The sequence below is a fragment of the Mauremys mutica genome, unplaced genomic scaffold, assembly GCF_020497125.1.
Source record: "Mauremys mutica isolate MM-2020 ecotype Southern unplaced genomic scaffold, ASM2049712v1 Super-Scaffold_100237, whole genome shotgun sequence".
Taxonomy (NCBI): domain Eukaryota; kingdom Metazoa; phylum Chordata; order Testudines; family Geoemydidae; genus Mauremys; species Mauremys mutica.
In genome coordinates this window covers 257,203-281,473 of record NW_025423292.1, presented here as the reverse complement: position 1 = coordinate 281,473, position 24,271 = coordinate 257,203, and the positions used below count along the sequence as shown (strand labels likewise).

Below are 24,271 nucleotides of genomic sequence, written 5' to 3'. Positions count from 1 at the left end.
GGGCCGTGCTTCCCTTTCCCTGGAGATTTTTATTCAGCGTGTTTAAGTGACTTGTCATATCCACCATGAAATAAAACTTTTCCAGCCAATCGAGGTCTCCCAGTTCGGGATAGCTGAGGCCTTGGCTTTCCAAGAAGGTTTTCACATGTTCCAGACAAGCAGCGAAGCGTTTCAGCACGTCTCCCCTTGACAGCCACCGAACTCTGTTGTGCAGCAGGAGATCCAAATATGCGCTCTTGACTTCATCTAACCATGAACAAAACTGTCGGTGGTTTAACCCGTTTGCAATTATTTTGTTCACTATCTTAATAATGAGGTTCATCACTTCCACACATTCAGGGGGGAATGTTTGAGCGCACAGTGCTTCTTGGTGCAAGATGCAGTGAAACGTCATCAGCTCTCGATCCAGCGACTTTTGAAGTAAATTCACAAAGCCCTTCTGTGCTCCTCTCATACTGGGTGCACCATCAGTAGACACTGACACCAGGTGAGTGGTGTTTATTCCTTTGGCTTTTAGACAACTCAAAACAGCCTCACAAATGTCCTGTCCCCGCGTTTGGCCCGTTAGCGGTATGACTTCAATCAGTTCTTCCTGCGGCCCATCAGAGTTCACATATCTGCATAACAGTGCTGTCTGCTCAATATCGTTTACATCACTTGACTCATCACAGGCAATTGAATAGGCTTGAGCTGAATTGATGTCATCAATTTGCTTACTGGTGATGTTTGTTGCCATTTTAATGGTCCTGTCCTTGACGGTCTTTGCAGAGAAAGGCATTTCTTTAATTTTCTGAATAATTTCCTGTTTGTTTTTGAATTCGGAGAATAGATGCTCTGATATTTTTATGAACGATTCTTTCATGTATTCTCCGTCTGTGAACGGCTTCCCCCTCCTTACGATCTCATGAGCTGCCACAAAACTAGCAGCTGTAGTTGAGTTTGGAGAGTTGATCCACTTCTTGAAAGTATGTTTGCTCTGCTCAACTTTCCGTAGTAGTTCCGAAATCGCTCTCTTTCGCCCATCTTCAGTTGGGTACTTTTCAGAAAATGCTGAGTGCTTGTTTTGAAAATGTCTTTGAACGTTACATTTTTTGTTGTTTGCTAATTTCTCGCCACATATCAAGCACACAGGTAAGCCAGCATCGTTGGCAGTGAAGGCAAAGGAATCTGTCCATGCAGAATTAAACTCTCTATTTTCTTCTGAGATTTTTCTTTTTTGGGATGTATTCATGGTTATCTTACCGCAGGGGTCGCACACTCAAGAAGCCGCCTGCAGGTAAAGGTGAGGGCTATAGACGTGGATGTGATGCATATTTTAATTGACAAATTATACAAACTTTTTAAAAATTCGATGTTAAAGTATCACCTCGAACTCCAAGATAACTGTGCAACAAAATAAACAAAAATAAAATAATATATAAATAAAAATTAAATTAATAAATAACCGCTATTCTTTTTTTTCTTTTGTCAAGGCCGAAGGGAGCCACAACAAGGAGGCTGAAGAGCCGCATGCGGCTCCGAGCCGCGGGTTGCAGACCGCTGATCTAGTGGAACAAGCTCCACAAGGGAGGTGGTAAATTCCCCATCACTTGCAGTTTGTAAATCAAGACTGCAGCTCTTGCTGCAAGGCACCTGGTGTGTGGGTGTCCCTGTTTCATGTTTCGGAATCCCTGGTACATGGTGCTTCCCTCCCACCAGTTCAGGATCCCCACAATGGGTGCTCCCATCCCCCCATCCAGTCTCTGCGGGGGGGGGGGGGCGGGATGTCTAAAAAGAGACCGTGTCTCACTGTCTTGCCCAGGCTACGCTGCAGGGGCTACTCACAGGCGCGATCCCACTACTGATCGGCACAGGAGTTTTGACCTGCTCCGTTTCCGACCTGGGCCGGTTCACCCCTCCTTAGGCAACCTGGGGAACCCCAGCTTCCCCGGGATCACCATATTGATGCTGAACTTAGTGCGGACACCCGATCGGCACAGCCCTCTGACCAGGCCAGAGAGAGCAGCAGGTTTCCCGTATTGTTTCCCGCTCTTGTTTTCTTGACTAGTTTCTCCTCTGCACCAACTTGCTCTTTTGCTTTGTGAACCTGGCTAGCTCAGTTGGCAGAACGTCAGCCTTTTAATCTGAGGGTCCAGGGTTCAAGTCCCTGGTCAAGTGATAAACTGCTCACCAAGATCTTAAACTGTCTTGCTGGAGTCCTCTTTGATGTTACTTTTTCTCTGCAGGATTTTCCCTTTCCTCAGAAGGGCCTTTTTGTGTGTGGGTTTGAAGGGGCAACTTCCTGACAGCCCCTCTGTCCTTGCAGCCTGGAGGAATAAAGGCCTCTGGGCATAGAGCATGTTCCTTCCCTGCACACACACACACACACAGACAAACACACAGAATATCCCTAAGGAATTAGAATCACCTGCTGCCTTCCCCTGTCCTGCTGGATCCCCAAATGAAGATGCTCTTCAGCCTAAACCCAGGTCCCCTCTTTTCCCAGTGCCCCTCAATCCCAACCCTCAGTCCCTCCTATGCTCACTGCTCCTCACTCCCAACCAGAGCCTGCTCCTCTTCACCCTTCTCCTCTGTCCCAACCCACAGCCCCCTCCTATTCCCAGTGCCCCTCAATCCCAACCCACAGGCCCCACCTCCTCATGCTGCTCCTCAATCCCAGCCCACAGCTCCCTCCTTCCCTCCAGCAGTAGGTGCTTCAGACCCCCTCAGGAAGATTTTCTTGCAAGGTTTCGTGTATGAGTCTGCATGTGGATTTTACAGTATGTTGGAAATAGGTTGGGTTGCCGAAATGATCACTTTTGGCTGGTGTTGGATTCCCAGTCTCCATGTTACAGGGGCAGGAGAAATAAAGGTTTGTTATCCTTGTTGTGTGAATCAAGGGCAGCACAACTGTGCTTGGCAGACCCTGATTGAGGGACTCACCCTCAATTCAATAGCACTTGCTAGGCAGGGGACATGGGTTCCAAAACCAAGTGGGTCAGGGTCTGGGTCCCAATACTAAAATGTAGGTGTTAGACCAACTTTAGGACAGGGGGTTGTGGAGGGATGAGTGAGTCCCTAGACAACATAGTGAGTACGGTGCCTTCTTATTTTCCCCCTTTTCCACCCAGGATGGCAGGTGAACTCTACAGAGGCACCTCTGGGCTTGCACTGACTAAGGACAACAGCTGTGAGTGGGGTGCAGAGAGGGGATGGCTCATGTTAAAGGACTTTTGGTTGCTGGACTTACGAACCGTAGGGAGAAGGACACTGCCCAGCTTATCTGGGGGGTGGGTCTTTCCCTCGTGGTTTATGTTTATGTGTTGGGGCTGCTGACATGACTTCTACTAACCCTGGGCTTACATTGCAGTGTAGACATATCCTGAGAGGGCATCTATACTGTGACAAAATCCCGCTGGCCTGGATGGTCTGATTTGGGCTCCTGGGGCTCAGGTTGTGGAGCTAAAAACTACAGCGTAGACATCTGGGCTCAGACTGGAGCCCAGGCTCGGAGACCCTCACCCCTCGTGGGGTCTCGGAGGCTGGGCTCAAGCCCAAGTGTCTATGCTGTAATTTTATAACCCTGCAGCACAAGCCCCACAAGCCTGAATCAACTGACCCAGGGTTTGAGAATAGTGACTTGGGTGTGTTAATGGCAGTGTAGACATAATGCTAGGCTATGTCCACACTGCAATGAAACACCCAGTGCTGTCCCGTGCCAGTGCAGGCTCCCAGGCTAGGGCTGTGGGGTGGTAAATTTGCAGCGTAGACATCTCGGCTCAGGCTCAATACCGGGCTCTGGGAGCCCTCAAGGTTGGGAGGGAGTTTAGCAAGCGAAAAAGGTAAAATGGCAGTGGAGTATTACCCTGGACTCAATGGCATTTCTCCATGGGTCTGTCTGCTTTGGGGCAGGGACAATAACACGTCCTGCTGCATTCGTTATTTCAAAGGGCAGTTTAGGATTTTCATTGTCACACACGGTGCACAAAGCAGGACTCAACCCTCGGTGTAAACTAAATGAGCTGCCCACAGGTTCTGGCAGCCACAATGAGCCATTTGGTGTGAGAGCCCAGACCTGCCCCTGTCCCAGAGGAAGCAGGATCATCTGTGACAGGCTGGAACACTGACCTATCAGGTCTTAACTCCCAAACTTTCAGTAAGTCTCTTATCAGTGCCTGTGAGTATAATTTAAACAACTATACTGGGCTGGACCAAAGAGCTCTGTGTTTTGTCCTCCCACAGTAGCCAATACCAGGTTGTCCGAGAGTTAATCAATAAGGCACCACTGGGAATTGAACCCAGGATCTCCTGTTTACAAGACAGGTGCTTTAGCCGGCTAAGCCATGGTGCCTGCCTGTGGCAACAACACCGTGTCTGCCCACACCTGACTCCCTGCCATCCCCACTGGGGCCTGAAAAGCTTTGCTTGTGTTTGGATTCTGCATGTGAGGTTTTCCTTGCAAGGGTGTGTGTGTGTGTGTGTGTGTGTGTGTGTGTGTGTGTGTGTGTGTGTGTGTGTGTGTGTGTGTGTGTGTGTGAGAGAGAGAGAGAGAGAGAGAGAGAATCTTTGGCCAAGTCTGCACTACAAGGTTACTTCAGCATCATTATATTGCTCAGATGTGTGAAAAACACACAACGCTCCCTCAGTCAGCAGTTTTTGGCTGGTGCACACACTGCAATACCACGTCTGGCGACAAAATTGCCCTGTTTTGGTGACAAAATAAAACCACCTCGACGAGAGGCCTAGAGCTTTGTGCAGCAAACTTAAAGTGACAAATTGTCAGTGTAAATGCTGCTGGTCATTATATCACCATAACTGGTCTCCACCAGTATCCCACCATGCCCGCCGTGAACTCGCCTGCCCTGCATTCCTGCTACAGAGGCTGGGCCCCTCCCCTTTCATAGCTCCAGAAAGTTCTGACAGCTGAGCCACTATCTATACCGGGATTAGCTTGATAGAACTGCATTGCCAGCCTAAGTAATGTAATTACACCAACCTAATTTTGTAGTGTAGACCTGTCCAAAGAATCACACACACACCTTGGGAGCAAAACTTCATCTGCTCCTCTGCTTTATAGAATACAAACACGAACAACACTTGTCAGGGCCCAGTGGGGATTGGCAGAGAGTCAGGTGTGGGCCATCTTTATCCCAGGAGAGATGGACTCTAAGGGTACGTCTCCATTGCAATGTAAGCCCAGGTGTGGCACGCTGTGCTCAGAGCAGCACCTGGAAGCCCCATATTCACCACTCTCATATAATGATGACATGGTTTGTTCAAAGTCTGCCTTGTGATGTATCATTTCAAAAGTCTTGATCTGTTGAACATTAATATCATGTTGGATTGTGTGTGCTCGCATTGGTTGGGAAGTTATGAAGTTTTGCTCTGTGTGTGTTACTGAGATATGTTATGAGGTTGGGAAATGTCCCCCACCAGCCTTTCAGGTGTGACAAGGGAGGAGCCAGACTCGCTGCTGGCCCATTGAAGGGATCCACACTCCCAAGGACTAGCCCAGGAACCGTGTACAATGCAGACTTCTCCGAGATAGCACGGAGACAATGGACACTGCTTGACTCACATCGTAGCAAAGGAACTTCCTAGCAAGTTGGAAGAAACTATGAAAGAGGGGAAGAGACATCATAACTTGGCCTCTCTCCCCCACAACTCAGCAGGTGGAAACACACCTGGAGGACAAAGACTGAACTGATTCAGAAATCAGAAGAGAATAATAACAATAATACTTGCAAACCAAAGTCCCCAAACAGACTAGTATTAGTTTTTCAGCAGAAAATTTTCAGTTTGGGGAATTTTGTTTTCTCAGTCAGACCTTGCCAAGGGAAGCAGGGAGAAAATGTTTGAGTTGCCTCCTTCAGAACAGCTTGGCCTAGACACTAGCTCTGGTTCACTGCTCTGGCCTTGCTCGGGTTGAGGGTATTTTAATAATTTGGGCAGGTCCCAGGGTGTTTGGGGGAGATGATGAGGATGTTCCCTTTTGAGATAAAAACTAAGAAATACAGCACTAGAGAATTTCTTTTTTTAAGAAATCTGGGATTTAGACATTTTATTTAAAGCAAGGGAGTTCTGAGTTTCTGAGAAGGTTTTTGTTTGCAAGGAGCAACATTGTTTGATCTGTCATTGTACCAAAGGGGGAGATGGTTGTCTACAAAGGAGGGGTGAAAACTAAATGCATCCGATGAGGATAGGATTCGAACCCATGCAGGCAGAGCACAATGGATTAGCAGTCCATCACCTTAACCACTTGGCCACCTCATCTGAGTTGTTAGAAAAAGGACTGGAGGAGAAATCTAAGGCCAGCAGAGCTAGGGACAATAAGGAGTTTTTAAATACTAAGCAGAAGCAGGGGCTGAATGAGCTCCCCCCTCACATCTAGTGAGGAGCTGGGGGAAAGACTTCAGGAACAGACCGTGTTTGCACAGACACACCTACTCTGCCTAGCTATGCAGCATGATGGGGCCACTTTCCCAAAATGACCAGTTTTGGCTGGTGGTGGGTTACAAATCACTTTAGGATTGAGTGGAATGAAATGTTATTATCCTTCCTGCATGAGTGAAGGGCAGCAGAACATACCTAGTCCGTCCTGATGGAGGGGTGGGTGGGTGAGGAATAGCTTTTATTGGACTGCATAGAAGTGATTGAGAACATCACCCTAAACCAGTGGTCCCCAAACATTTCACACTGTGCCCTCTTAGCCATGGCTGTGACCCCTCGGAAGCCGCGGTCATGTACCGGTGCTGGGAGTGGGGCTGTTGCTTGCTGGGGAGAGGGGTGCAGACAGGGGTAAGGGGGTCAAGGCTGAGCTGGGAGCCAGAGGCCCAGGCTGAGTGTGGGGTTGGGGAAGAGCTGGGGCAGAGTGGGGCTGAGTGCTGCTCCCTCCATGGGGGCTGGGTCAGGCCCTGAGGTGCCCCCATGAATGTTCCTCTGTGTCCCCCTAGGAGTCATGCCCCACATTTTGGGAACCACTGACCCCTACTCGCTAATCGGGCTAGTGATGCCAAAGCCCAGGGAAAGGGAGAACAAGAGCAGGGCCCCCAGCACTGGAGCCATGTGAAGGGGCTGCAGGAGAGGGGCAATGGCTGGTGGCACAGGGAGTTAAGGGCAAAGGGGGCACAGGAGGGGGCAGGAGTTAGGGGTGAAGGAGGCGTGGGAGTGCAGGGGCTAGCGGGGGAGTGGGGATCGTCCAGGGGCAATGGGGAAATGCCAAAGTACAAGCTTTGCCCAGGGCACCATTTCCCCTAATGCTGGTCTGAGCAAACAGTTGGAAATGACCCTTCAGTGAGACCAGAACCATAGTGTAGAAAAGCCCCTTTGTTAAGTGGTGGTGGCTGAGGGCTTAGGGAGATGAGTTAAAAAACAACAGGTGTCTTTCTGTAGAGGTTTGATTCTTGCCTGCTGGGCAAGGCTGGTGTGTGGTGTCTCCATGGCTGTACTTTCAGCGTCTAATCTGCCACAGGGAGCCAAGTCTACACATACTCAGATGCTCTATGCCAGGGTTTCTCAAACTTTCTTTCACTGCAACCCCCTTCTGCCAAAAAAACTTACTACATGGCCCTGGAAAGAGGGACCAAGCCCCTCCCCACTGGGGAGAGGCAGGGGAGACAAAGCCTGAGCCCTGCCCCAGTTGGGGGAGGGCAAAACCAGAGCTTGATGGATTCAGCCCTGGGTGGTGGGGCTCAGACTTTTGGCTTCAGCCCCAGGCACCAACAAGTCTAATACCAGCCCTGGTAACCGCATTAAACAGGGTTATGACCCACTTTGGGGACGTGACTCACAGTTTGAGAACCACTGCTCTACGCTGAGGGGAGAGAGTTTTCCTGTGGGTGTAGTTAATCCACTTCCCCAAGGGGTGGCAGCTATGTCAGTGGGAGAAGCTATATCGGTGGGTGTGCAAGCTGTGGTGTTTACCACATTTAAGAAGTTTAATCAAACCCCATTTTTAAAACCACTTGTGGTCTAGGAATGGCAAAGGACCTCGAGGAAGCAGGGTCTGTCCTTCAAAGTGCTGGAGATCATGAGTCCACATTATTGTTGTCATGGGGGTATAGCTCAGGGGTAGAGTGCTTGACTGCTGATTAAGTAGTCTTTGGTTCAAATTCCTGTGTTCTCTTATAACCTTCTTTCTTTTTTAAAAAAAAAGGAAAAAAAAATCATTTCCATTCTCCATTCTGTTCAGGAGCTCCACTGTACAAGGGTACTTGATATGAATGTAAACACTCGACATTTCGCTGTCCAAATGCATAAAAACATAGCAAAGCTGTCCATCGGCTGAAATCAGTTCCAATCTTCTAAGTGTCTAGTTTTTGTTTTCATCAATTAAACAAAGGTATCATATGAATGTACATTTGCAGATCCCTCTTCTCCAGGAGCTATGCTGTGCAGAAGAACAAGAACCACATCCAGCTGCAGTTCAGGAGTCTGATGACCAAAGAGCCACCAAATGTTCTGAGGGCTGGAGAAAAATGCCTTCTAGTGAGCTATTGAATGAGGTCAACCTGTTTAGCTTATCAAAAGAAGATTGAAAGGTGACTTCATTGAAGTGTTGAAGGGCCTTAATGGAGAGAAAATATTGGGTATGAAAGGGCTCTTTAATCGAGCAGAGAAAGGCATAACAAGACCCAATGGCTGGAAGGTGAAAACAGACAAATTCATATTACAAATAAGACACAAATATTCAACAGCGAGGATGATTCACCACAGGAACAAGCTACCAAGGAAAGTGGTGGATTCACCATCTCCTGATGTCATTTAATGAAGACTAGATGCCTTTCTGGAATGTGTTTGCCCCAAAAGTAGCTCTTGTGTCATACAGGAGGCCTGTGATATGCAGGGGGTCAGATTAGATGCTCTAATGGTCTCTTCTGGCCATAAAGTGGACTAACTTATGAAAAACTGAGTGTAGCATTGGGAGCACCATCTGATGTTTTCCTGTCTAGCCGGCTTTCTGCCTAGAACGAACGCTCCTTTAGTGGGGTGATCCACAGGGAGTAGCTCAAACCTCCAAAGTGCGTGGCCAGGGGCAGGACATTAGCACAGCGAGGGAGGGGTGTGGCAGTGACATCACAAAGGCTTTTTGCAGGACCTCAGACTATTGGTCCAAGGTGGTGGGGAGGTGGTGACCTCATAGAGAGATGCTGACATCAGCCAGGCAGGACAGGGGCGAGGGGTCAGGGAAACCTCAATACCCCTGTGGCTTTGCTTCAGCAAGTCTCCTTCTCCAGGTCTCTCTTTGAGGACTGAGAGAGTATTCGGGTTCATGGACGTGAGCGCCAGGAGGAACCTCTTTCGAGTTTTCTCCTTCCCTTTTAGTGATTTTACTAGAAAACAGCCGTCCCTGTTTAGAAGGTAAGAGCCTCCTCGAGGTCTGAAACCTGTTCAGTCTGATCCATCTGGTGACAGTTGAATTCTAGGCATGGAAAAGACGAGTTTAAGGAGGCAGAATTTTTTTCCGCACCTGGGATTTTGTCCCATAGAATCACTGGGGACATTAGGGTTTGTCCATTTTGTTTCACCTTTTCCTCCCTTCCTCCATCCCTCCCTCCTTTCTCTTCGTCTCCTGCTTCTTTTGTCCTTTCACCTGTTCCCCTCCCAACAGCAGGAGCTGTGTGTGTGTGTGTGTGTGTTGCGGGGGAGTGCTCTGCAGCTCCCACTCTGGGAGGTCCACCCAAAAATGTGGGGCTGAAATAGTGCTCGGGCAGTGATCCCCACCGGTGACCTGGACCATCCTTTGGGCTCTCTGGTGAGAACCATCAGCCTCCCGTCCTCAGTCTCTACCCTGATTGGCTGAGCAGGGGGTTATTGACAGGGAGGAGACTCAGGTTTTTGCAGTTCTCTTTTAAGACCAAGGAAATAAGTCATAACCACTTATATGTTTGACAAATTTTGCTGCTTCTCTGCATTAATTGTCTCTGAGCAGTTCATGATTCTCTCTAACATTGCAGTTCTCCTCAAATACTTGCTGAATAATTACTGTGCACTGTTGTTGGTCTGGAGCTCATCTGAGAGCACTTTACTCAGGTCATTCAATGTGTGAAATTCAAGATCTGATGGTTAGTTTGAAAATCAGGGCTCTTGGGTCCTATTCCCAACTCTGCCACTGACTGGCTGTGTGACCTAAGACAAGTCAATTCTCCTTTCTCAGCCTTAGCTTCTCCCTCTTTCAAGAGGCATAATAATGATCCGCTCCTACCTACCTCACGGAGGGTGGAGGACGGGGATCCATTGGAGAGTGTCACTAGGAGTAGTGCATAATATGAGGTGTCCTATCACATTTACTCAGAGCAGATTATGACATAATAGAATAGCTGAAATAGTCTATTTGATTTGTATTTTTTTATTTTGAAATTGTGAAGAGCAGCAACATCTTAGCTCAGACTGAAGCATCTTATCTAATTTTCAAGATCTAAGTGTCTCCTCTTTGTGTGCGATGAGACCATTTAACACACTGTGACAAACAGGAGATGCTTTTGTTTTGCAACAAAATATTTTTGCAAAGAACTTTCATCCCACTTGTTTTGATTTCGAGAAACAAACTGGTTTAGTCTGAAGGGGATTTTCTGACTGAAATAGTTTCAATGAAATTTCCCCACCATCTCGATTCCTGGGCTCTATCCCTGCCTCTGGGGGGTTTTGCTGTTTGTTAGAACAGGAGTCACGACTGGTGGCTTCTCTTTCTGGCTCTGCCACCGCCTTGCTGTCTAGGCCCTTGGGTAGGTCACTTCCCTTCTCTGCACCTCAGGCTTCTCCCCATCTGCCCAATGGGAACAGGGACAGTTCTCGAACTCTGGGCAGTTTTGAGCCTGAGTGAGATAAGGGGCGTTAAAACCCTCTGTGAAGGAGAAAGGGGAGTTTCACGGTGTTTAGCACCAAGGAATTCTAAAGTTTGCTAAAATGTCTAGTCTGTGGAAACAAGAAATGGTCAGGGACAAACTTTTTAACCACTGCCTTTTTTAAAGCTGTCATAAACAGATAGTTAAGGGTTAATGTCTCTTTTACCTGTAAAGGGTTAAGAAGCTCAGTAAACCTGGCTGACACCTGACCAGAGGACCAATAAGGGGACAAGATATTTTCAAATCTTGGTGGAGGGAAGTCTTTTGTTTGTGCTCTTTGTTTTGGGGTTTGTTCGCTCTTGGGACTAAGAGGGACCAGACATCAATCCAGGCTCTCCAAATCTTTCTGCATCAGTCTCTCATGTTTCAAACTTGTAAGTAATAGCCATGCAAGGCGTGTTAGTCTTATTTTTGTTTTCTCAACTTGTAAATGTTCCTTTTTGCTGAGAGGATTTTACCTCTGTTTCCTGTAACTTTAAACCTAAGACTAGAGAGGGTTCCTCTGAGCTATGCGAATCTGATTACCCTGTAAAGTATTTTCCATCCTGATTTTACAGAGATAATTTTTACCTTTCTTTCTTTAATTAAAAGCTTTCTTTTTGAGAACCTGATTGATTTTTTCCTTGTGTTAAGACCCAAGGGGATTGGATCTGGACTCACCAGGAATTGGTGGGGGAAGGGAGGTGGGATGGTTAAATTCTCCTTGTGTTAAGATCCAAGGGGTTGGATCCGTGTTCACCAGGAACTTGGTGAAAAACCCTCTCAAGGCTGCCCAGGGAGGGGAAGGTTTTGGGGGGACAGAAAGTGATCCAGACACTGAAATTTCTGGATGGTGGCAGTGTTACCAGATCTAAGCTAGTAATTAAGCTTAGAAGTGTCCATGCAGGTCCCCACATCTGTACCCTAAAGTTCAGAGTGGGGGAGGAACCTTGACAAAAGCCCATTCAGGGATGTGAGTCCCTGTCTCTTAGGTACCTGGGATTCTTTGCCAGCAGGAGAGAAGAGGTTCCTGCCTCTGTTTTTGTAGCCTTAACAAACCAGGTGTTGTGCCCCAGTTCTCGTCTGAGATCCCTGAAAAAGAACATCTTCCCATCCATGAACAAGACAGGACCTATCTTTAAGATGGGAACAAAGAGACCCCTGGGACTTACAGACTAGCTAGCCTCACTTCCATAGCTGGAGAAATCCTGGAATACATTCTTAAACACTCAGTTTGTCAGCAGCACCTACAGGATAATTTGGTTCTTAGGACTAGTGAGCATGGATTTGTCAAGAACAAATCATTCCAAACCAATCCTCTTGCCTTCTTTGGCAGGGTTCCGGGCCTAGTGGAGGTGGGTAAACAGTAGATGGGATCGATCTCGGTGTCACTAAGGCTTTTGACACAGTCCCGTAGGACATTCTCACAAGCAAATGAGGGAAATGCGGTCTAGATGCAATCAGTGTCATGTGGGTGCAGAGCTGGTTGAAAGCCCAGACTTCAAGAGCCCGTCTCCATGTCTGGCTGTCCAACGGAGAGGGTGCACCTAGTGGGTTCGGCAGGGATCAGTCTGGGGTCCGGTACTAGTCAATATTTTCATGAATGATTTGGAAAATGGAGTGGAGAGCATGCTTCTAAAATTTGCAGCTGACACCAAGCACTTTGGGGCACAGGATTGGAATTCAAAACACCCTTAACAAATTGGAGACTTGGTCTTCTTGAGACAAACTCCATGGCTGGGCCCCTCTCTCTAGACTGGGCTGAAGTGAAACCCCAGAGCCAAACCCTCCTCCTCCTGGGCAATGCGCTCCGACCTCGAATGGTCAGATGCTGCTTAGCACTGTCAGAGCAGCTTTGGCTGGGGGATTCTCCCAGCACTTTCCACTAGCGGGAAAGTATGAAATCCCCATTTGACTGCTGGCTCGAGACGGGCTGGATTCAGGCAGGGGGTGTGGGGCTAGTGCAGACAGGGCACAGGGTGCAGGGCTGGTGCAGGCGGGGGGGTGCAGCAGGGGGTGGCTGTGAGTAGGGCAGGGGGTGTGGCGCTGGCTGTGGGCAGGGGGTGCGGGTACAGGGGGTACAGCCCATCCTGTACTGTAATTGCCCCTCCTCCTCCCTTCCCCACTGGGGTAGCAGCAGCAGCCTGGGGCTCGGGGGCTATTTAAAGGGCCAGGGCTCCCCTGCTTCTACCGCCCCGCCTCTTAGGGGCGGGGCCCGATTCAGGGGAATCGGGTGAATCGGCCTAAAGCTGGCCCTGTGTGGGGGTAGGGTGGGGCAGGACTTGGTCCCATTCTGGGCACCACCAAAAATTATACAAACCTGCCGCCCCTGTCCAGCCCAACCTTCTGCTGATGCACCTCAGCCCACACCCGTGCAGGGTTTGAAGCTTCCATTGCTTAAATTCCAGGACACTGAGGGATTTCAGCTCCCCTTTGCCCACAGGGAACCTTCACCCCACTCCCAACCAGGTTCTTGTCCATGGGATCAGTGTAGGGGGCTGGGTCCCTCGGTGTCTTTTCTCTCTCTACGACAGGCCAGGGTGCAATAACTGGGGCATCTGAGCACCCAGGACCTTCTGTGGGGCTGCCATTCCCCTTCCCCTTCTGTGGTCTCAGCTGTCATTGACTCCAGCCTTTTCTATCCATCGTCAGCACCATCCCAAGCAAGCTGCACTCGCCTCAAAAAGACAGTGTCCCCTGGTGGGTGTAAATCACTGACCTCTCTCCTCTCTGAGCACTGACTGCCCCTCTGTTTCCTTGCCTCTCAGTCTGTGCAGATGGGACCTTTCCCTCCAGTGCTGGAGGATTCACCCTTCTCATCTACCATTGTCCCAAGCAACACAGCAGGTGGGAATCTTACATGTACCAAGGTGACTTAGGAGCAGAAACCCCCCCAGACCTTCCATGCAATTGGCACTTGCCCCTGACTGAGCAGGATTGAAACTTGCGCAGGAAGACTGCTGGGCTACATCCCCTCTGGGCATGAGCAAAGCAGCAGGGTGAAAAAATGAAGCTGGAGATGCAACCCAGGGCCTCATACATGCAAAGCATGTGCCCTACCACTGAGCTACATCCCCAGATGGGCTGTATTTGGCCTGGGTTACAGCATGGGCAGGCAACCTATAGCACGTGTGGCAAAGGCAGCAGCACGTGAGCTGATTTTCAGTGGCACTCACACTGCCCAGGTCCTGGCCACCAGTCTTGGGGGCTCTGTATTTTAATTTAATTTTAAATGAAGCTTCTTAAACATTTTTTAAAACCTTGTTTACTTTACATACAACAATAGTTAGTTATATATTATAGACTTATAGAAAGAGACCTTCTAAAAACATTAAAATGTATTACTGGCACGTGAAACCTTAAATTAGAGTGAATAAATGAAGACTTGGCACACTACTTCTGAAAGGTTGCTGACCCCTGGGTTACACTAAAAGCCCTCTTGTTTCCAGAGCATCCAGTGGCCTAAAAGCAGCATGGGGGACACATTCCCTCTTCTGAGGGCCAAACCTGCTGTCCTGGAGGCTGCTGGTTCTTAGGGGTCACTTTGCAGCAGGGCCAGATTCTATGTGTGGGGCAGAGAGAGTGGGTGCCCTGGACTCAGGGTGCAGAGATACTCTCAGCCCTCTCCCCTGCATTGGGTGGGGGGTGCTGCCACCCCCTGCTGGAAGGTAATGGGAGGGGAGGGGCGCTGTGAGTCGCTCATCACCTGACCCTGGTGGCAGCAGTGGTGTGGGGAGCTCCAGGTGTTTCTAGGATCTGCTATTGCCACCTGCCTGTGAAGTCCAGCTTTCCCCAGCACATTCACTGCCGTGCAATTGGGTCACTGTTTCCATGGCTGCACAGAAGGGAAACTGGGAGTGATTATTTGCTATCTGCAGCAGGATTAGCCTGTGTCAGTGATTAATGAGGTGGCTCTTGTTGTAGATCAGGGGTCGGCAACCTATGGCATACGTGCCAAAGATGGCACGCGAGCCAATTTTTAATGGCACGCTGGAGCTTGTCCGGACTCCAGAATTCCATTAAAAATCCTGCCCAGCCTCGCCCACTCTCCTCTGCCCTCTGCTCCCCCCGTGAGAGCAGGGAGCAGAAGCATAGCCGTTCGCACGGGGTGGGCAAATGGCCCCACTCTCCCGGCACAGCAAGCCGCGGGGTCCGCGCTCCGAGGTCGGAGCGTCGGCCAAGTGCAGCAAGCTGCCGGCCCCTCCCCTGGAGCCCTGCCACCGCGTCCAGCACTCTGGGGGGGTCAGGGCCGCGCGCTCCCGTGGGGCAGCGTTTGGCTCCGCGGGGAGGCAGACATGCTCCCCAGTCACCCGGAGCTCTGCCGCCGCTGCGCGCAGCGCTCTGAGGGCCGGGGCTGTGCTCTCCTGCAGGGCAGCGTGTCTGGCTCTGCATGGAGCCTCAAGGTAAAGGGCCCAGGGCTGGGGGGGTTGGATAAGGGGTGGGGGCAGTCAAGGGACAGGGAGCAGGGTGGGTTGCATGGGGAGTTGGGGTCCCAGGGGGGGTTAGGGGTGGGGATCTCTGTAGGGGGCAGTCAGGGAGCAGGGGGGGTTGGATGGGGCATGGGAGTCCTGGGGTTTGTGAGGGGGCAGGGGATGGATAGGTGTTAGGGCAGTCAGGGAACCGGGAGCAAGGAGGGTCCGGGGGGGCAGTTAGGGTGGGGGGTTTCTGGAGGGGGTGGTCAGGGGACAAGGAGCTGGGGGGTTGTATGAGTTGGGAGTTCTGGGGGTCCTGTCAGGAGGCAGGAGTGTGGAGAGGGGTTGGCGCAGGCAGGCAGGGGGGGGTTGGATGGGTTGGGAGTTCTGGGGGTCCTGTCAGGGGCGGGGACTGGTTGGATGGGGCATGGGAGTCCCAGGGGTCTGGCTGGGGACTGGGGTGTGGATAAGGGTCGGGGCAGTCAGGGGACAGGTAGGAGGTAGGGTCCAGTCCGAGGACAAGGAACAGGGAGGCTTAGATAGGGGGTGGGGTCCTGGGGGGCAGTTGGGGGCAGGGGTCCCAGGAGGGGTAGTCAGGGGACAAGGAGCAGCGGGGTTGGGAGTTCTTAGGGGGGCAGTCACCCAGCCCTCTCCCCTGAGGCCTGACCCCCACACATACACCATGCCCTCTGCCCTGAGCCCTGCACACCCCTCAGGCCCCTGTCCTGAGCCCTGTACCTCCCTCATACACACCCAGTATACACCTCATACACCTCTGCTTGACTCCTTCATCCCTCCCCCAACCCTGACACCGGCACCCCCACCCATACCCAGGCCCCACTCTGCCCTGACACCTACACTCCCCCACATACCCAGCCTCCAGCCCTCTGCCCCCAGCCCTCTGGGTCCCGGCCCCGCACAGCCTGCTGCTGGTCTTGGGTTCTGGCTGACAGACCCTTGCCAGCCGTGGTCCCGGCCGCAGGCCTTGCTCAGCCCGCTGCCGGCCTAGGTGAACAGAACCCCAGGCCAGCAGCGGGCTGAGCGGGCCGGCAGCGTAAGATCAACATTTTAATTTCATTTTAAATGAAGCTTCTTAAACATTTTGAAAACCTCGTTTATTTTACAATACACTAGTTTAGTTATATAATATATAGACGTATAGAGAGAGACCTTCTAAAAACATTAAAATGTATTACTGGCACGCAAAACCTTAAATTGGAGTGAATAAATGAAGACTCGGCACACCGCTTCTGAAAGGTTGCTGACCCCTGTTGTAGATTGTTATTCATTCCCCACCTTGACAATTCACACCGTCCCTTTCCCATGCAGATTCCCAGCACTTCAGTGATCCTGGTAGCAGGGGTTGGGGCCTGAGACTTTCATGTTTCTTTCCCCCTCCACCTGGACTGAACGCAGCTTTTCCCCATCCCAGACAATCCATGAAATAACAACAGCAGCATAAAGAAAGAGGGGAGGAAATATCTTACAGCCAGGACTGGAGGTGCCCAGGGCCCCCTGCTTTGCGCAAGGGACAGAGAAAGATCTTGCTGTTCCTGTGTATGTGCAAAGAAAATTGTGCTTCTGTATGAAAGAGAGGCGGGAAATGGCCCCATTGTGGGACAATATCCTCAGGATTAAGAGCAAAGGACTCAGGCTGAGAACTGATATAACTCCACTCATCTGGGAACTTGTGACATTGATCCAGACTCTGGGGGTTCGGGCTGCTTTAACTCTTGGTAAAAACATGAACTTGATTCCAAGAAGGGAGAGAGGAGAAGCCTGAAGCTGACTTTAGTCCCAGGCTGGGGTCTCCTGAACGGTGGGAAACATCCTTGGCTGCTACCCAGGGACAGCAGCTACTGGTGACATACCAGGGCTGGGATGAGAGGCGAATGTTACATGGACTTTATCATACAGGCCCCATCCTGCTTCTCAGAGCCCACAGGTGAGAATCTAGAGAAGGGTGAGTCATTTCTCAGCTGCATTCTCAGGAGTAGCCAGTAGCCGTCCTTGACCAGACACCCAGGGGAGCAACCACGGCAGTTCTGCGGAGAGCTCTGGCTGCCAGGGGATCCAGCTAGGAGAGGGAGTGCTGGGGGCATTGCAGTTTTTGCAGTGGGGCTGTCTCAGGAGTCACAGGTGGCTTTGTTGGTGGGGTGGGGAAGTAGGGACTACAGGATGTGAGGCTGGCTGAAATGAAACTGCACAAAAAACCTCCCCCTTTGCTCCAGCTAAGGCCCTACTTTGGCCTCTCCCCCTTTCATAAATATCGTCATTACTACCCCGGCTCTCAGAAACCCCCTCTCTCCCATGGGTATTTTCACAGTTTCTTCCTTTTTTCATGGAGAGAGAGAGAGAAAAAAACCTATTAATTTGAGCCACTGACACAGTTCACAGCATGAAATACACAATTTTGTGTTCAATGAGTTGTGATCATTTACATAACATGAAAAAATATGTTTTGGTCAATGCATGAAAACCTCACTGCATTGAACAACCCACTGGATATAGTTAATGTACTACAGAATATTTAAAGAAGTTAAGAAAGATGTGCTTAATAATTAACGTGTTGTGCCATTTACACACGCACAAGACACAGAAGAAACTGAATTATTTGAGCTTCTAAAATTTCCATTTTCTCACAGCATTTTAGGTCTCAAGGTTGTTTTAATTTGCTTATTTTTTTGGAACTAGAAATGAGGAAAGAGCACATTGAAGTCAGTGGAATTACCACAGTGAGGGATTAGTCTCATTATTTGCCACTAACAAAACCTTTGTTAACAGAGAGTTAACTTTGACTGTTAATATCTCTTAACTTCCAGAACATCAAGTTCAGTAAAACTCAAACTCTGGAAAAACAGGGAATACAGAGTGAGGGTACATGCCCAGATAACCTTAACTCTGCCCTCTAGAAGAGAATTCGTGATAGCATATGAGAACAAGGAAAGGTTTGGGGACAAATTACAGCTACTTCCCAAGAGTTTGTTTCTTCTGTAATTAATTGATCCTGGCCCCATCAATTGATCCTGGCCTGGTGTCTGGCCGTGGAATTTACTGTTTTTATCCCAGCATATTTGTAAAGCAGTTTCTTCTTTAAAAGCTCCTTTATTTTGGTTATACAAACAGGTCACTTCCCCAGCTATTTCAAGGAGATGGAATTTTCCTGACCCACAGGGAACTTAAACTAACATGCCCAAGATCACACATTCCTTAGGAGAAAACGAAGGGGAAAAAAAACCAAAACCCACCAAATCGTTGCTGTTTCTATCCAAATGATCAATGAGACCAGAAAGTGAGACTGTGCAATTAACTGTCTGGGACTACACTGACTCTGCAGTTACTTGGATGCAGACACACCCAGCTCTACGGTTGGTAAAAGTACAGAGACTCTGCTCCTGCACTAGCAGCACATGACCTCTGAACAGCTGCCATTTGAATGCATCTGAAAGTCACAAGGAACAATGATCTGTGTTAAAGGAAGGCTGCCATTTATTAGAGACCCAACTGATGCCGTGTGCACAAACAGAGGATTGAATGTGTAACAGGGAGTTTGGTAAATCCTTTTTTTTTTTTTTAATTGGAGATATACCAATCTCCTAGAACTAGAAGGGACCTTGAAAGGTCATTGAGTCCAGCCCCCTGCCTTCACTAGCAGGACCAATTTTTGCCCCAGATCCCTAAGTGGCCTCCTCAAGGATTGAACTCATAACCCTGGGTTTAGCAGGCCAATGCTCAAACAACTGAGCATCCCTCCCCCCCCCTTGGTTATTTTATTTTTGTAACAGGCTCCTGTCCACCTCCAGTAGAGTTTTCAGTCCCAATGGCAACTTACTTACCAAATGTAATACACACTAGGCCATGCCTCCCCCCCTCCCAAAAAAAAAAGTGTATGTGGTTCTTGTTCTTCTGCACATTGTAGCCCATGGAGGCCAAGGACCTGCAAATGTGTCTTCATGTGCCTTTGTTTAGTTGATGAAAACAAACCTAGACACTTAGAGGATTGGAACTGATTTCAGCTGAGGACATGTTTGGGAGGTTTTTATGCATTTGCACAGGAAAACATTGAGTGTGTGCATTTATTTCAGGGATCCCTATTTAGTGGGGCTCCTGAAAATAGAATTATTTTTACTGAAGTAGCAAGCTTGTGAGGGGGCATTTGGATTTGAACCAAGGCCCACTTGATCTGCAGTCAAACACTCTACCACTGAGCTATACCCCCATGACATTTGCCTTGGCAAGTCCGTGATCTTTAGGATTTTGAAGGACGGGCTCTGCCTCAGAGAGCTCCTTTTCTATTCCCAGACCACAGGGGTTTAAAAAATGGGGTTTGATTAAACTTTATATACACATGGAGACACCACAGCTTGCACACCCACCAACATAGCTTCCCCCCACTGACATAGCTACCACCTCTCGGGGAGATGGGTTAACTGCACGGACGGGACAGCTCTCTCCCCTCCACTTAGAGCAGCTTCATTATTTATGAACAGGTGGGAAATAACCTCCTGAATGGACAGGAACCAATGTATCAGATATTGCTGTGTCTGCATTCAATATGGGTAACTGGTCATATTGGGCTGGATTAGTAGGAGCGTTGCCAGCAGATCGAGGGAAGTGATTATTCCCCTCTAGTCAGCACTGGTGAGGCCACATCTGGAGCATTGCGTCCAGTTCTCTCCCCCCGCCCCGACTACAGAAACAAATTGGAGAGAGTCTAGGGGAGGGCAACAAAAATGATGAGGGGGCAGGGGACTTACGAGGAGAGGCTGAGGGCAGGGCCGCCCAGAGGGGGGACAGGGGGAACAATTTGCCCCAGGCCCTGCAGGGCCCCCAGGAGAATACAGGATTCTAGAGTATTGCAACATTTTTTTATGGGCGGGGCCCCTGAAATTGTTTTGCCCCAGGCCACTGAATCCTGTGGGCGGCCCCTGCCCAGACCGTGGTGCTGCCCCCCCCCTCCACCCCCTTCCCTCGTTCTCCTCCCTCTGAGGCCCCCCCTGTGCTCCGCCCTCACTCCCATCTGGCCACTTCCCACCCCTGCTCTTTGGCTGAGGCCTGCTGGTCACTCGCTCCTCTCCTCCCCCAGGGCCTCCTCGCGCCTCTCCACCCCCTGTCCCAAGGTCTGCCTGCTGCCCACCTCTCTGCCCCTCCCCTGAGACCCACCCTGCCCATCGCCCACCCCTCTCTGCCCCCTCCCCTGAGACCCCCCTGCCCATCGCCCCCACCTCTCTGCCCCTCCCCTGAGACCCACCCTGCCCACTGCCCCCACCTCTCTGCCCCCTCCCCTGAGACCTGCCCTGCCCATCGCCCACACCTCTCTGCCCCCTCCCCTGAGACCCATCCTACCCACCGCTCATACCTCTCTGCCCCCTCCCCTGACACCTGCCCATCGCCCACACCTCTCTGCCCCCTCCCCTGAGACCCGCCCTGCCCACCACCCACACCTCTCTGCACCCTCCCCTGAGAACCGCCCTGCTCACCACTCACACCTCTCTGTCCCCTCCCCTGAGACCTGCCCTGCCCACCACCCACACCTCTCTGCCCCTCCCCTGAGACCCGCCCTGCCCATCACCCACACCTCTCTGAGCCCTCCCCTGAGACTCACCCTGCCCATCACCCACCCCTCTCTGCCCCCTCCCCTGAGACCCACCCTGCCCATCGCCCCCACCTCTCTGCCCCCTCCCCTGAGACCTGCCCTGCCCATCGCCCACACCTCTCTGCCCCCTCCCCTGAGACCCACCCTGCCCACACCTCTCTGCCCCCTCCCCTGAGACCCACCCTACCCATTGCCCCCACCTCTCTGCCCCCTCCCCTGAGACCCCCCTGCCCATCGCCGCCACCTCTCTGCCCCTCCCCTGAGACCCGCCCTGCCCATCACCCCCACCTCTCTGCCCCCTCCCCTGAGACCCGCGATGCCCTTCGCCCACACCTCTCTGCCCCCTCCCCTGAGACCCCCCTGCCCATGGCCCACACCTCTCTGAGCCCTCCCCTGAGACCTGCCCTGCCCATCGCCCCCACCTCTGTGCCCCCTCCCCTGAGACCCACCCTGCCCACTGCCCCCACCTCTCTGCCCCTCCCCTGAGACCCCCCTGCCCATCGCCCACACCTCTCTGCCCCTCCCCTGAGACCTGCCCTGCCCATCACCCACACCTCTCTGCCCCCTCCCCTGAGACTTGCCCTGCCCACCACCCACACCTCTCTGCCCCCTCCCCTGAGACCCCCCTGCCCATCGCCCACACCTCTCTGCCCCCTCCCCTGAGACCTCCCTGCCCACACCTCTCTGCCCCCTCCCCTGAGACCTGCCCTGCCCATCGCCCACATCTCTCTGCCCCTCCCCTGAGACCTGCCCTGCCCACCACCCACACCTCTCTGCCCCTCCCCTGAGACCTGCCCTGCCCACCCCTCTCTGCCCCCTCCAGGAAACAACTGTAATTGATCACTCAGTGAGAACAGAACTAGAGTGCAGTGAGAACCACATATCCAACAAGTAGTTGTGGCCGAGTGGTTAAGGGGATGGACTAGAAATCTATTGGGGGTCTCCCTGCGCAGGTTCAAATCCTGTCAACTACGGAGGAAGTTGTGGTTCTTTAGTTTCACTGGATCTGAGTCTTGTCTCACTCTTAAGCTATGGCTACATGAAAGAGTAACATGGCTTTAGTTAAAGTGTTTTAATTGAACAGCTGTTGCATGTCCACCCTATGCCCCTGTGTCACCAGAGCACATCCATGCTAGCATCTCTTAGATTGCCACAGAGAGCAGTGCACTGTGGATAGCTATCCCACTGTGCAACTGGCTGGGAAGGGTTTGCAATGCCTCACTGGCTGGTACAGCATCACATGATGCAGGTTTCTATCCCATTGTTCCATGGGCATCCTACTAGATTGCCAGCTGCTTTTCAACTGCAATGTGTGTGGTGGGGGAGAGAGTGTGTGTGTGAGGGGAGGGAGAGACAGTGTGTGTGTTGCGGAAGAGTGAGTGTGTCGCACACTGTCTCTAAGTTCAGACAGCTGCTGGAAGCAACCAGTCCTGAGGCAGGGGACAGCCCCGACATCAGCCCCCCTTCTCTCACTGGCTCAGCTCAGCACAGCACTCTCTGTCACACACACACACACACTGCGGCCTGCTTAGCTCTGTGTCAGGGGGGCTGGAACAGGGGGTTTAGAGGGCCATGGACCCACCACTCTTTACTGGCTGTTAGGACAAATGATGGGGGGGGGGGAGGGTGCAGTCTTGGAGAAGAGGCGTCTGTGGCTGTGGCCTCGTGGGGAGAGCTGCTGTGAGTGGGGGTCCTTAGGGAAGGTGTCATGGGGGTGCCACAATTTGGACAATGGTCCCCCCCACACACACTGTAAGGAAGCTCCCGCCGCCCCTGCTCTGTGTTGGCAGAGCGGGAGAGAGCAGCATCCACGGCAGTGATTTGCTCCCCGGGGCTCCGGCAGGAGGGCTCGGGAGGTGATTTAAAGGGCCCGGGGCTCTGGCCACTGCAGGGAGCCCTGGGCCCTTTAAATCACCAGCCTGGGGAAGCCGGGCCGGGCTGGCACAGCGTACTGGCTCTTGCCGGTACCCCATACCGGAACATACCGGCTTACTTTCACCTCCGGAAGGTCCTCACGTGGATCAATAACTGGTTAAAAGATAGGAAAGAAAGGGTAAGAATAAATGGTCAGTTTTCAGGATGGAAACAGGTAACTAGTGGTGTCTGTACTGGGGCCAGTACTAGTCAACATATTCATAAACGACCTGCTAAACAGTGAGCTGATAGAATTTGTAGATGATCAAAAACTACCGGCTTACTTCCTAGAACGAACGCTCCTTGAGTGGGGGGATCCACAGGGAGTAGCTCAAACCTCCAAAGTGCCTGGCCCGGGGCAGGACATTAGCACAGCAAGGGAGGGGTGTGGCAGTGACATCACAAAGGCCTTTTGCAGGACCTCAGACTATTGGTCAAAGGTGGTGGGGAGGTGGTGACCTCACAGAGAGATGCTGACATCAGCCAGGCAGGACAGGGGCGAGGGGCCAGGGAAACCTCAGAGACCCCTGTGGCTTTGCTTCAGCAAGTCTCCTTCTCCAGGTCTCTCTTTGAGGACTGAGAGCGTATTTGGGTTCACGGACGTGAGCGCCAGGAGGAACCTGTGGAGATTTAGTCGCACTGAGGCACAGGAGGGAGGAGGAGGAGGAGGAATCCTGCTGACAGGCAGTGGCTGTGCAGAAAAAGAGGAGACGTTTTGGGGACATTTTTTTGCCTCCATTTTGCCTGCCTGCTCGCTCTTGTGCTGAACGGTGAAGATAGTCTTAAGAAGCTCAGGTAGCTCAGTTGATAGAGCATCAGGCTCTTAATCTGAGGGTCCAGGGTTCAAGCCCCTGTCTGGGCACTCAGCTTTTAAGTTGCCTTGTGTGCCAGGGGCCAAATGATTCCTGGTGCTGTACACCAGCCACATGTGGATTCCCAGAAGCTGTGGCCATTTCCTGGAAAGGTTCCTTTCCTCAGGAATCAGGAGAGAGGCCACATCCACAGGAGCAGGCCTAGAACACGCAGTCTCTGGCTGCCAGGAAGCGCTGTGGGGCCAGGTGCTGAGAAAGCCCAGAGGGGGAGCAGCAGAGATGAGGGGAAGAGAAGCAATGAGGACAGTGTACAGGGGGTTCAGGTCCGGCTATTGTGGGGAACTTCCCTGGTTTATACACGACCCGGGTGCAATTGGCGGGCGGAAGGATCTGAGTCCCCACCCCCTTACCCAGAGGCTGCCTGACCCCAAGGACGCTCTTTCTACTCTCCTGTGTGGCAGAGTCCTTGTAACCCTCGGGGAGAACCCAGGAGTCCTGGTTCCCAGTCCTGCCCCACCCCCGTATTTCCATATGGCTCCATCCAACAGCTGCCCCCCCCACGAGTGGGGAGAGATGAGGCCAGGGGAGAAGCAGGCGGGGGGGGCACTGGGGGCGCGGCGCTGTGGGGAGGGGGCAGGGCCGGGCCGAGACCCCGGGACACACGAGTTCGCATGAGGAGCCGGAGGGGGGTGGGGCGGGGGCTCCCTGGGGGTGGGGCGGGGGTGAGGAGTTGCG

At 51.6% G+C, this 24,271-nt stretch overlaps 4 non-coding genes across 4 annotated transcripts; 2 read left to right on the top strand and 2 right to left on the bottom strand.

Moving 5' to 3' along the window:
- Positions 1 to 4,256: 4,256 nt before the first annotated feature.
- Positions 4,257 to 4,330, bottom strand: TRNAT-UGU. Its single transcript has one exon. It is a non-coding gene; the product is annotated as a tRNA-Thr (tRNA).
- Positions 4,331 to 19,361: 15,031 nt separating this feature from the next.
- TRNAC-GCA lies at positions 19,362 to 19,433 on the bottom strand. Its single transcript has one exon. It is a non-coding gene; the product is annotated as a tRNA-Cys (tRNA).
- A 2,268-nt stretch (positions 19,434 to 21,701) lies between these two features.
- Positions 21,702 to 21,784, top strand: TRNAS-AGA. Its single transcript has one exon. It is a non-coding gene; the product is annotated as a tRNA-Ser (tRNA).
- Positions 21,785 to 23,513: 1,729 nt separating this feature from the next.
- TRNAK-CUU lies at positions 23,514 to 23,586 on the top strand. The gene has a single exon. It is a non-coding gene; the product is annotated as a tRNA-Lys (tRNA).
- Positions 23,587 to 24,271: the final 685 nt, after the last annotated feature.